Below are 13,513 nucleotides of genomic sequence, written 5' to 3' on the forward strand. Positions count from 1 at the left end.
CTGCCAGCTCCTCAGTCCATGGGATTCTCCAGGCAAGAATACTGGAGTGGGTTGCCATTTCCTTCTCTCTCCTGGGAAGATTCCTTCCTGGGTCGGAAGGAATTCAATTCCTTCCTGGAATTGAACCCAGGTCTCCTGCACTGCAGGCAGATTCTTTACCAACTGAACTATGAGGGAAGCACTTAAGAGTATAGGTGAGGATTTTTCCAAACAGAGGATTGGTTTTTGATCTCACTTGTAGAAATAAAGTTGGATGGCTGAAGATAATGGGGTGTCCACGTGTCATCACACAGGAAGTCACTGCCTAACTACTGGCCCTACACCAAGACTCAAAGGTATCATTCTGAAACTATACCTTGCCCACGTTGGTTATTTCTGCTCTTCCATTTCTTTTTTCCAATATAATTAGCAATTAACTACTTAAAACACAAAGAGATTGTATATCTATCTTAAAGGGCAGAAAGGAAAGGAGGAAGCGTGAAGACTGATCTCCATCCATGGCAGTTTGGAGAAAGAGTGAGTGACTAAGAGGAAGGTGACACAGGCTAGTTAATCCTCAGGACTTACGGTGGATACAGGAGAAGACTGTTCCTTAGGGAGACTTTTCATTATCTTTCCTGTGGACTTTAATTCATTTTAATTCCATTTCCCATTACTCCCTTCTTGGTGTTAACTGCTCAGGGTCATGGGAAGCTAAATCATTTGCTGAAGCTGGTTAGGAGGGGAAAGAACAGGAAATAAAAATATATGAGTATCTTATATTTTTACACTGAGGGTCTTTGCTGAAAGATTTCACAAACTCCAAAGGTCTAACTGGCTAAAAAATGTTCAATGAATAGAGGGTACTAAAGCTTAACAGTAGGTACTATAACTTGTTCACCACTATATTTGCAGAGCCTAATACCCAATCTGACACATGGTAGATGCTCAGTAAACTGAATGAATGAATAAACAGAATAGAATAATCACGGAATTTGCAGTCATAAGATCTGGATAATATGCTATACTTATTCATTAAATAGATATGTGACAAGTCACTTCAGGTCTTTGGGACTGGCTTGTTCTTTACTATAAAATGACAGATTTAGATCAAATATAGATATGATACTTGAACATTCTACAACTTAGAATATGAATAGAGTTAGATAAGGCAAAGCTGTTTGCTCACCATTATGTATGGTAGATTAGATGGCATATGTGCTAACATATAGTATGTCTAAGAGTTCAGGGGAAGGCTAATTTGAGAAAGTTTCACTGTCCTAAAAGAAACCGAGACCTAAATTTACCTAAAGTGCAATCCTGTGATCAGCAGTGCACTCAGTGGCACTTGCATAACCACTGCTTCAGGCAGGACTGGACCAAAATAGTAAGAAGAAAAGAAAGAAAAAGCAATGTCAAAATTCTAGTAAGGAGAGAGGCTTGACAAGCCCAGGTTACTGAAAAAGAAGGAAACTGCTCAGTTCAAGAACTATTAACTCTTTCAAACTCTCCTGCAGCTTGGAGAAGTTTTATAAGTAGATCTTAATGTTCTCAAAGCATTTTGGTGAGAGAATAAGAGTCCATCCTTCAGAAGACACAGTTATCTTCAGAACAGATATGTCCTGAAGGTCTCGTGTAAATGAAACACAATGGAAATGAGTCAATTCAGAATGAGACAAGTTACAGCATAATAGAACTAAAAATACACAGACTGACATAAAGTTGATTTAATTAATATTTATCAGTGTATCTTATTCACATTTATGTTTCATGTGGAATTAAGTGGACAATTTCTCTTAAGTTTTAGAAAAATAGTTCCATTTTTATTAAATGAGTATTATCTATCTCTAAAATGATTTTATTATTGGATAAAATTATGCTATTACCAATACACTATTTAGTATTAAATGTTCTTTCTTGAAAATAATAGTGAAAAAACTTTAATACTTGCACACATAGTGAATTGTTATACAGAGCTTCTTTTGTTCAGGTTATCAAATTCTTCTGGGCAGATTATTCCAGTTTCTTAACAATATTGGAGAATCTCTGTTTGAAGTGCTTTAGTGGTTTTAAATATATTGGGGCCAGACACACAATTTCATGGTCTTCCTAATTTCCAACTATCTTGCCTTCAAAAATACTGGGAATTTGCACTGACTTTTGTGGAATGTGTCCTCTCACTGACCTGTGATAAATAAAGCTCCATTTTCTGAAATGATCTAAAATGTGGAGCATTTTCACAATGACTTTTTCTCATTTCTTGGCTCAGAAAATATTATCCTTGCCTCCTGTGGTCATCCTGTTATTCACCAGCGAATGTTACTGACCCAGCATCTCCACTGAGGTGGAAGGGTGGGTAAGTGGATTGGAGAGGGCAGAGTTTTGTCTTTTCTACACAGATTCACAAGGCAGAGCTCCTTGTCCTTCCCTCAAGTGTGTGCTTCAACAATTGGGGGCCATCCCTGGAGGAGCTTGGGAAGTTAAAATGTATTAGAAAGCATGTCCAAAACCCAGAGGAGATGCATTGCCAGCTGCTAGAAAGGGCTTTTGCTGGACTTCAGAGGTAAAGGATACAGAATTATCTAGGAGTTTTAAAATAAACCATGACTAAAACAATAGATATATGCTATTCTTAGTGTCTGTCAGTTAAAGTAAGATGATTTTTTTCACTGTCAACTTAATCACATTGTTGGTTACACAAAGAAATATATAATATTTTTTGCTTTGATACAGTGTTGACTTAAGTGGAAAAATTGGCTGTTGAATGAAGATCTCACCTGAAACCAATCCTTTTTTTAAAGACAGGTCTCTGAATTAGTCATGCAAAGTACCCTGATGAATGTGGCTGGAAGAAGCCCCGTATTTCATCCTATTTGATTGACTGCCCCAGAATACTGACATATGGATAGACTCTGTGACCACAGTCACAGACCTAAGTACAAGCCTCCATCTCCATCTTCTGTTTCTAAGTCCCAGAGAAGCAACTGGACCAGCTGTTCTCACATTTGTACCTGTGCTGTGCTGGTTATGTATGAAGGTACATGGGGAGTCTTGTACCAAAAGTCCTGACTCAATAGGTGCAGGGTAGGGATAATGAAAGGTATAGTTGTCATCCCAAACTTAAGACTGTCACCCTTAAACCATCACTCTTCACAAAAATGATGCATTAATAAAATACAAATTTGCTTTACTGAAATAAAAATCAAAGGTGACTACTCACAGGAAACCCAGGCTTAGCGGCAGCAGACTTCAACAACTAAGTAATACCAGGGTTAATTACCCCCTAAACTTCTTAGACCCTGGGTATGTTTATCTGACAACCCATCCTTTACATATGAGTTCAAATGTCTGAGTAACTTTCAAAAGCTATCACCTCAAAACTTCTGCTCTTTACATTGGCAGGTAACACTAATTTTATTGTTGTTGTTCAGTCGCTAAGTTGTGTCCGACTCTTTGTGACCCCATGAACTGCAGCACACCAGGCTTCCCTGTCCGTCACCATCTCCCACAGTTTGCTCAAATTCATGTCCACTGAGTCAGTAATGCTATCTAACCATCTCCACCCCTGCTGCTCTCTTCTTTTGCTTCAATCTTTTCCTGAATCAGGGCCTTTTCCAAAGACAAGCTATACTGCTGCTGCTGCTGCTAAGCCGCTTCAGTCGTGTCCGACTCTGTGCGACCCCATAGACGGCAGCCCACCAGGCTCCCCCGTCCCTGGGATTCTCCAGGCAAGAATACTGGAGTGGGTTTCCATTTCCTTCTCCAATGCATGAAAGTGAAAAGGGAAAGTGAAGTCACTCAGCCGTGTCCGACTCTTCTCGACCCCATAGACTGCAGCCTACTAGGCTCCTCCGTCCATGGGATTTTCCAGGCAAGAGTACTGGAATGGGTTGCCATTGTCTTCTCCGCTAGCTATACTAGTCATCCACAATAAATGACATTGTCATGACTCCAATGACATTAATGTTTGAGCAGCTTCTAGTCCGTCAATTTACCTATTTGTATTTCTAGCTTTGACACAGACTGAAATGTTTGAATCCTCCGAAAATGTATATGTTGAAATCTAGTCTCTAACCTCGGAGAAGGCAATGGCACCCCACTCCAGTACTCTTGCCTGGAAAATCCCATGGACGGAGGAGCCTGGTAGGCTACAGTCCATGGGGTCGCTAAGAGTCGGACGACTGAGCGACTTCACTTTCACTTTTCCCTTTCATGCACTGGAGAAGGAAACGGCAACCCACTCCAGTATTCTTGCCTGGAGAATCCCAGGGACGGCAGAGCCTAGTGGGCTGCCGTCTATGGGGTCGCACAGAGTCGGACACGACTGAAGCGACTTAGCAGCAGCAGCAGCAGCAGCAGCAGTCTCTAACCTTATGGTATTTGAAGGCGAGGTCTCTGGAAGTCATTAGGTCATGAAGGGAGAACTCTGGTGAATGAGACTAGTGCCCTTATAAAAGAGACTCCTAAGAACTCCCTTGTGAAGTTCCACCATGTGAAGTTACAATGGAAAGGAGGACATTTGTGAACTAGGAAGTGGTCCTCACCAGACATCACATCTGCTGGTGCCTTCATCTTGGACCACTAGCCTCCAGAACTGTAAGAAATACAGGTTTTTGTTGTTGTTTATAAGCAACCCATTCTACGGTACTTCATTATAGCAGCCTGAACTGACTACCCCCTAATATATAAAAGAAGTCTATTAAATTTTCGACAGCCAATGAGTTAATAGCCTAGAGTAGGGGCTGACAAATATTTTACGTAAAGGGTCAGATGGTAAATATACTAGGCTTTGCAGATCACGACTACTTATTATGTGGAGCACCAAAGCAGTTGCAATAGGATAATAGGATGAATTAGTGCATGGCACCGGCTGATTTCCAATAAAACTTTATTCATCGATACTAAAATGTGAACTTATGACATCTTTCATGTGCCATGGAACATTATTCTTGCTTTTTTAAAAACCATTTAAAAATATAAACACAATTCTTAGTTCAATAGATATAGTAAAATAGGCAGGAGCCAAAATTGGCCCTTGAGCCACTGCTGGCGGACCCCTTGGCTAGAGCACTGAGTGGATGAAGCCCTGGCCAGAGTCCATAGCTGTGTGAACTTGTTTCTTCTGTTCTGCTCTGTTGGTTATTCTTTAGTCATAAATTGCACTTCTGCCTCCAGCCCACCACCATGCAAATACACTGGGAAGTAGGAACAAAGATGAATGAGATTCACTGCAAAATCACTGTTCCTGCAGACATCCTATGTGTTCACACTGTGTACCCTGTAGGGGATATACTACAAACATCAACTAAGGCTTAGACCTACCATGGGACATGAGAGGCCCTTCCCCACTGTCTATGCATCAGCTTCCTCATGGGTACATCTAAACTTGACAGAATGTACCCTTGAGAGGTCCTGCAAAGCCTTGCCAGGAAAGTAGAAGTTAAATTTTTTAAAATTGTTTTTAGTCACACTGCAGATCTTGCTTGTGAATATCATTTTATCATTGATTCATACAGTGGAATTGTTTTCATCATCAATTTCGAGCTTATTAACAGAGTCAATTCAATTCTGGTCTTCTGCTTTCTTCCAACTAAGTTGCATGAAAGAGATAAGAGAAGTCGATGGTTAATAGAAAGCTGTGGATGTTAAGAGGTTTAATCTATTAATATAGGGCAGCATTTCCCAAAGCGTGTTAGGCTAATGCTGACTCTGTCAGATGTTCTGCCAAAAAAAGCATTTCAAGGTCAAATAAGTTTAGGAAATGTGGCATAAAATATCTCTTCTTTCTTGATGATTCTTAAAGTGCATTATTAGTGTATTAAAGGCTCCGAGGACTCCTGCAAAAAAACTGCTTAATTAGGTTAAATTGTTCCTTACACTTACGTGATCAGGAAGCTTTTCTTTTTCTTTACTTGACTATTATTAACATCCCGAGAAACTAATGATCCATAGACTACATTTCTGGGAAACATTGATACAGAAAAGGTGGAAGAATGGAAAGCTTCTAAGCAAAGGAGTAAGTTATGCTATAGAGCAATCACTTTCATAAGGATCAGGCCTTTCTGTCTGGGTTTTTGTCATTTTAGATTATCCCATATTCTATACATGTGTTCAAGTCAGAAAAGCAGGAGTCATATTTGTTGTGGTAACCTCTTACAAAATTACAAAGCGTGTGCACATTTCATTAAATAATCTCAATATTACAAAGGATAATATGAAAAGCATATTATTTTCTTCTCTCTCACCCCATTTCCAACAGCCTGGCATATTTTTCAGAGGTACCAGAGTGTTATCAGTTTCCACGTCACTTTTCAGGTCTTCTGTGAAAACTCTAAATTCTGTGCATCAGGGACAATAGTTTTGAGTTATAAAAACTCAGCAGTATCTACTAAAGGATTCTTCTCACACTTCCTTCCTCTGCCACCTCTCATTGCCAGTCTTTCATCAAGGTCTACCAATTCGACTTGCGAAATGCACGTCAAGTTTGCCCACTTCTCTCCATTTCCCCTGTCAGCACAGTCGCTGGCTGTGTCCTAACTGTATTCTACTTTTCATTCTTGATCCTGCTAGTCCATTCTCCTTATTGCAGCCACAAAGGTATCCTTAAAACGTAAATTATCCTCAGGCTTCAAAGTCTTCAAAAGGTTTTCATTAAAATAAAATTCACAATCTTTATCAAGATCTGTGAGGATCTGCAGGACCAGGCTCCTGCCTACCCACCCCCACAACACACACACACACACACACACACACACACACACACACACACTCACACACTCACATCCAGCCTCTCAGAAACTCCCTTATCCAACACACGTGCCTTCTTTTTATCCCTTGAACACTTCCAAGCTTTTCTTCTCTTTATAGATTTCCTACTTGCTATCTCCTCTATCTAAATTGCTTTTCCCTTGTTTTTGTTTTTGTTTTTTTTTTGCCAAGTGAATCCCTGTGCCTTCTTCAAATTTCAATTAAAATCTTTCCTTTTCAGAGACCTTCACAGAGCCCCAAATCTGAATCAGCCTGTTTTTTTCACAGCCCCTGTTCTTCTCCATACTACTTCTAACAATGTGTTATTATATATTTATTTTTTAATGTCTGTAAGATCCAAAAGATCTTACACATCTGCTTTATTCCACACTAAATGCAGGAAAATTGTCATTCGTGTCTGGTCACAGAATGGGCTTAATAATTACATATTACATGATTAAAACTAGCCAGTGGTAAGTTCTTTTTATCTTCTGCCTTTTTCTTATGTGAAAGTTTACACCCTTTCAGATTTCCGTTTTTTGCACACTTATCATCCAAAAGGCTCATTCATTCATCTCTATTAGAAGGAGAACTTTAAGGACCAACTCATGTAACTCTTAAGCTTCACCAGCCAGTTTGGTTTACTTTACTCTCTTCTTAGGAACTTATTGTATTTATTTTCTGTATGGTTCATTTGGTCCCTAATCTCATATTGACTTGCAACAACTTATCAGGTGTGTTAATTAACAACTTATATTTACATATGCGGTCTTGCCAATGACGTCATAAATCTATGGAGCACAGGACTTGTTACTTAATACTCTAAAGTTCACAGCATGCCTCTGCACAGAGTAGCTGAATGAAAGAAAGAGTCCCCGTTCACGTTCTTTTAACACGTCAACTTTAAGACTTTAATATGGAAGTTTGACCCATTTCCTTTCAGTTTATTTTCTTTCTCAACCCTGTGTGTTGCCATTTCCTTTCTTTCAGAAAGGACCCATTTCCTTTCAGTCTATTTCTTCCAGTGTGTTGCCATCATGCTGGGAATGAAAGCTGTGGTAAGGACAAGTTCTGAGGTCAGAGGGAAGTAACTAAGGGAGGCATGTGGGGACAGAGGACTTGTCCAAGGTTTCTCAGTTCCTCCCACAGTGGTACAGGAAGTGAAGGCAACCTGTTAAGGGACTAGGTGTGCTTTACATTGCCAGGTATCTCCCAGAACATTTGAAAAGAGTGCTTTGCTCTAGGGTTTGAAAATATGAGTATCTAAAAGTTAAATGAGGCAGAAAGGATTACCTTCTCAAAAAATTTCAATCATTGACTCAGTTTTTCATTGTTCAATTTTGGATGAACTCTCCCCAAATATCAGTTTAATTCTAGAAGTATCTTTGGGATCCAGAAAGGTATTCTGTACTTTTAGTTGCCAATTCAAATCTTGCTCAAATAATGATTTTTAAGGAATACTTAAAATACTAAAAATCATAGCTACTTTTTGTTTTATTTTCTTCTTCCACCAAAACATAATGGTTATAAAAGTTTTGCAACCCTTTTGATGTACTTAACCAGATTTCCTCAAGCTACTTCTGAAACATGGAGTAGAAAAGTAAGTCTGTAATAATACCATCTTTATTAGTATACAACTAAGCCCACAGAATGGGCTTAATAATTACAGTAGTATACTATACAATTAGTATATAGTGTTCAAGGTAAGTAGACAGTTTAACAATTATTAGCTTTTTTTACCTGTAATGTTTTCACAACATCTTGTTAAGATGATTACAGTAGTAGATGTTGTCTGTTATGTCTATTTTATCAATGAGAAAACTGGGTGTAGAAGGACTTAGTGACAGAAGCATTCGGCAGCTAACTTTCAGATGGTATCAGAGAATTCACCCGCCACGTAGGATTGCTGAGACAGTGCTGTTATTCAGGAAGTAACAGAACAGGCTTATGAACCTGGGCTCAGCACTGGCTACAGAATTTGCAGGGTCTAGTATAAGATGAAAATTTGGAGCTCCTGTTTAAAAATTACTAAGACAGCTGACAGTGACAGCAGAACATTAAACCAAGTATGGGGCCCTTCTAGGTACGGGGCCCTTCTAGGTATTGGACCCTGTGAGCTGGCCTAGCCTGAGGTCTCTGGACCTCTATCATCTGGGTGACTGGGTATCCAAGAGGCTGTGAGCTCCTGAAATTGTAGATAAAATTCTGTGCTAATACACCTAAGTTTATTTTTCATATTTTGTAGCTTTTATCAGATCCTTAAGTGCTCTGTTAACAAAATAAAATAAAGCTTTAAGAATGCCTCTTCAAGAGTAATGAATGTTCTCAAAGAGACCACAGTGTCACCAGAGACTGGCAAAGGCGGCATGCTGGTGTCAATGTACACCAATGTTCCTTCAGAGGTTGTGTTTTTTCATGCGTAAGTTTTCATACGCACACAAGTATTAACACAAAGACAAAGAGTTCTTAGGGCTGCCCAGATGTTGCCAGAAAGAAGTAACATCTGATTTAATTTTCAGACAACAGTAAAGCAAAGGGTGAGACATTCAAGGTGACGTTGAGACGTTCAAAATGACTTTCTTCACAAACCCCAAAGTGATACCCAAACATGACCCTGATGTGAGGTATTTTATTTATTTTCACCACCTTAACAGAAGCTTCTCCCTCTTTTGCAATTAGATGTCACACTTCCTCTTTTAAGGAGAAATGTCTCACTGTAAGATTTACCAACTCATGCTGATTTATATCAATTTTATAGATAACTATAACTCAGAAATAGGAGTAAGGTAGGAATTTGTTAACAGAACAGGTGTAGAAGATGCTCTCAGAAAAGGGAAAAGAGTACTCTAAAGACCTGTACCCTGAGAAATACAACAGAAGAAATGCTGTGAGTCTTGAATCTGGCTGGTAAAACCGATCCCATCTCCTAGAAGATTCACACACAAATCGCCCTTAAAATGGATTTTTCTTTAAGACCTGCTCCCTCCGTTTGAGCGGCTGACTTAAAATTGTATTCAGTCTCTTTGCCCTTTTCCATTAAATATGCTTCTCAGCCAAATCTCCAACTCATATGAATACGGATACAGAGAGATGGGTAATTGAAACCTCAAGGTAATTCTCAGATTTCCATTTGCACAGCGTGTCAAACATTTCTTGATGCAGCCTCTAACAAGTAGGAAAACACGATTCACTTGAGATATTGGTCACTTTGCTGTCCCCACTCTCGTCCTTGTTCATGTCACAATGGGGCAATACATAATTCAACTAGCCACCAAAGCTCTGGTAGATCCAGAAAGAATCTTGGTTTCTCACACCTAGTAGCCCATCCATGGAAGAATAAGTGTTCATAATTCTACCCATCCCGAGAGGTGGAAGAGTAGGAGGCTGGCAGGCGGGATATTTTTCTAGGGTTTCTAGGAGAAAGGTGGTCATTTCGTCTTTTAATTGAACGGAATTGCCCCGCGGGTTATTGTACTCGCAAGGGTGATAGCAGGCTTCCCTCAAGCCCACCCGCACCTGTGGTAATCTTCTGGTACACGCTTACCTGCTCTCTCCAAGACGCCCAGGCCCAGCAAGAAGAGGTGGAACACACCTGATGATGTAAGACGCCGCCCAGGCCCATTGCAATCTAGGGGTCGGTAAACAGCGAGGCCCGAGTAGGAGAATTCTTGCGGCCACAGCACGGAGTAGAGCTCGGAGTCGGGAAGCGCGCCCCGACTGTCTAGCGCGCAGAGAGGGCAGCCGCCGCGCCCCACGTGGCCTGCTCTCTCCAGGAACAACCCGGGGGACCGAGGAGGCCTCCGCGAGACCCGGCCGGTGCCTCTGCCCCATGGGCCAGCGGCCACGGCGCGACTCCAGCGTTAACCCAACCGTACCCTTCCCGTCGCGCGCCCTTCCCGCCCCCGCGCGCCCCACCTCGGCTAGAGATGCCGGCGCCCAGCGCGCCTAACCCGCTGGCGGTTGACTGCGGACAGCGAGGGCAGAGCCGCGGAAATCCCCCATCTCCCGCCTGGCCCTGCGCCCACCCTTCCTCGGGGCCTCGAGGCCGCCCCGCCCTCGCTTTCGACCCCGCCGCGCCCTGCCTGCGGGCCACCCCGGCCGGCTCTTGCCGGCAGAGGCGTGGGCGCTCGCGCGACGGGGCTGCGACCCCGAGTACCTGCTCCTCCAGCGCGGGGTGGGCTCAACTAGTGGACCTCGAAATCCCAATCCGTCCCCGGGGCTCCGGGAAGTGCTCCAGTCTCAAGGAAGCTGCTCTCGTCTTTTGGCTCCCAAACGTGACACTCTATATATCCGGCTCGGAGACTGGGTGTGGGGTGGGAGGAAACCACCCTCCCTCCGACCTTCCCCGCGGCCACCGCGGCCTGGGCGTCGGGCGCGGAGCCGGCGGCTGCTTCTACCCGGGGCGGGAGGAGGGCGAGGGGCTGGCGAGGGCCCTACAGGCCGCCGGGCGACCTCATCATGGGCAGGGCGGCAGTGCGCGCAGGCCCGCCCCGCAACTTCCATTCATTCAGCGCCGAGCAGATCCGCTCGCTATTACTCCCGGGTAGGATTTTTTCCCCTCGTTTTTTTTTTTTAATCGGTGGGTGAGGGGGGAGAGGGAGCAGGAAAGGCGCCCCTCTCTGGTCTGGAAAAGAAGGGGAGCTCCCACTCTTGAGAGAAAGGAGGTGGGGGGGGGAAGTGGGAGAAAGGGGAGGAGGAGAGAGAGCAGGAAGGGAGAGACAGACGAAGGAAACCGAGGGTCAGAGGTTCTGTTGTGAACGCTTGGAGGACGCACCTTTCCCCCACCCACCGTGAGAAAAGGCAGCCAAAAATCCGAGTGTACTCAGCTTGTCCGTACTGCACGCCCAGTGGGAGGGATGCTCTCTTATCGGCTCCAAACTGCGGAGGTGCCTGGCAATGACCGACCAGCGCAGTGTCCTTTTAAAAATACAGGAGGGGCTCGGGGTGAGGAGGGCAGAAAGCAGGCTCTCTTTGCGTCAGGTGGGAATAGGTAGGTGGATAGGAGACTAGAGAGGGTCAGAGATGGGGCTGCTAAAACGCAGCCGGTCAGCTTTGCTCTGCAGCACTTCTTAAGATTAAGAAAAGAGAATGAGAAAGGTTTTGTTCATAAGCCTAATAACTTGGGGGAGGTGGCGACGGGAGATTTGGTTTGATCTCTGTTAACGTTTTGAAAGGAAAAAACTGGAGCCTTCATCAGGGAAGACTTGTAAGGGGACAGACAGGCACATGAGTGGGCTGTCACAGTACTGAGCCAGGATATGCTCTAAAAAAGGCCCAGGCTCACTTCTTGGACAATGTGGAAGATAATAAGAAAAGCCAAAAAAGGAATATTGTCCTATAAGTTGTCTTCATTTTCCGCATTACAACAAGCAGCATACAAATAAATAAAATTTAATTCATGCAAGTTGGAGTTAATATGAACCACTTTTTGCATTTAAAAAAGATCACACTCATTTTGAATTCTCCTCTGTTGGACTCTCTACAATTAAATGTATTAAGCAAAATGTAGTCTAAAGACACTGTGACTAATTTTCTCTTGTGATTGCCTGAAAGCAAGGAGACAGAAAAAGTTAGGACCACATAGATATACTTTGTTACCCTTTCCCCCCACTGGAAAAATAAATCTAAATGTGTTGCCAAAACAGCTGGTATGACAGCACTTGAAATGATACTGTCAAATGGTGGTGAGAGGTGTTGAAATCACTCATCACATAGCAGATAAAGGCAAACTTACAACTCTGAAAAACAATTTGCAAGAAGTTTCCAAGGCTTAAAATGTTGAGTCCCTCAAACTTTTTTTATTGTTCTGAATCTCTTGAAATAGGATTCTCATTCTTTAGAACATAACCAAAGAAAATAATCACAAAAAGGAAAATGCCATATGGACAAAGTTACATGTTTATTATAGCATTATTTATAAAGTAGAAGTAAAATAACATACTTTCAATGGAATGTTGATAAAATGCAACATTAGTTGTTATTGTTCAGTTACCAAGTCATGTCCAACTCTTTGTGACCCCATGAATTGCAGCACTCCAGGCCTCCATGTCCCTCATCATCTCCTGGAGTTTGCCCAAGTTTATGTCCTTTGAATCGGTGATGCCATCCAATCGTCTTATCCTCTGTCACCCTCTTCTTCTGCCTTCAGTCTTTCCCAGCATCAGGGTCTTTTTCAATGAGTTGGCTTTTTGCATCAGGTGGCCAAAGTAGTGAAGCTTCAGCATCAGTTCTTCCAATGAGTATTCAGGGTTGATTTCCTTTAGGATTGTCTGATTTGATCTCCTTGCTGTCCAAGGGACTCTCAAGAGTCTTCTCCAACACCACAGTTCAAAAGCATCAGTTCTTTGGTACTTAACTTTCTTTATGGCCCAACTCTCACATCCGTACTTGACATTAGTATAGGTTACTAAACCATAATTTTTTTTTCACTATTTAAAATGATATTTTTTTAATGAATAATGTATTCATTTGCTGGGACTGCCTTAACAAAGTACACGGAGGGGTGAATTAAACAAAGTACACAGAGGGGTGAAATAAACAGTTCTGGAGTCTGAAAGTTCAGGATCAAAGTGTTGACAGGATTCTTTTTCTGAAAGCTGTGGGGGAGAATCAGCTTCATGCCACCTACCTAGCTTCCAGTTTTTTGCTGGCAATTTTTCTGGCTTTTCTTGACTTCTAGAAGTATAACCCTGATCATTACCTCCATCTTAACATTGTATTCAATATGTGCATGTATATGTCTGTGTCCAAATTTTCTTTTTCTATAAAGACACCAGTCATATTGGAT

The 13,513-nt window shown here is 42.2% G+C and overlaps 1 protein-coding gene across 5 annotated transcripts in view; it reads right to left on the minus strand.

Annotated features, from left to right (window-relative positions):
* The window catches only part of FAR2 (fatty acyl-CoA reductase 2), a 168,598-nt gene extending 157,575 nt beyond the window's left edge, over positions 1-11,023 (minus strand). For 2 of the 5 annotated variants that reach the window (XM_081591740.1, XM_081591738.1), the window contains exon 1: positions 10,883-11,023. The gene's annotated coding sequence lies outside the window, so the exon portion shown is untranslated. Of the gene's footprint in view, positions 1-10,270; positions 10,823-10,882 lie in introns of those variants that run through there. The other 3 variants (XM_081591737.1, XM_081591739.1, XM_081591741.1) reach the window with 3 other exon arrangements.
* Between the last annotated feature and the right edge of the window lie 2,490 nt (positions 11,024-13,513).

The sequence above is a fragment of the Giraffa tippelskirchi genome, chromosome 4, assembly GCF_054371585.1.
Source record: "Giraffa tippelskirchi isolate mGirTip1 chromosome 4, T2T-mGirTip1v1.2.pri, whole genome shotgun sequence".
In the NCBI taxonomy this organism is placed as follows: domain Eukaryota; kingdom Metazoa; phylum Chordata; class Mammalia; order Artiodactyla; family Giraffidae; genus Giraffa; species Giraffa tippelskirchi.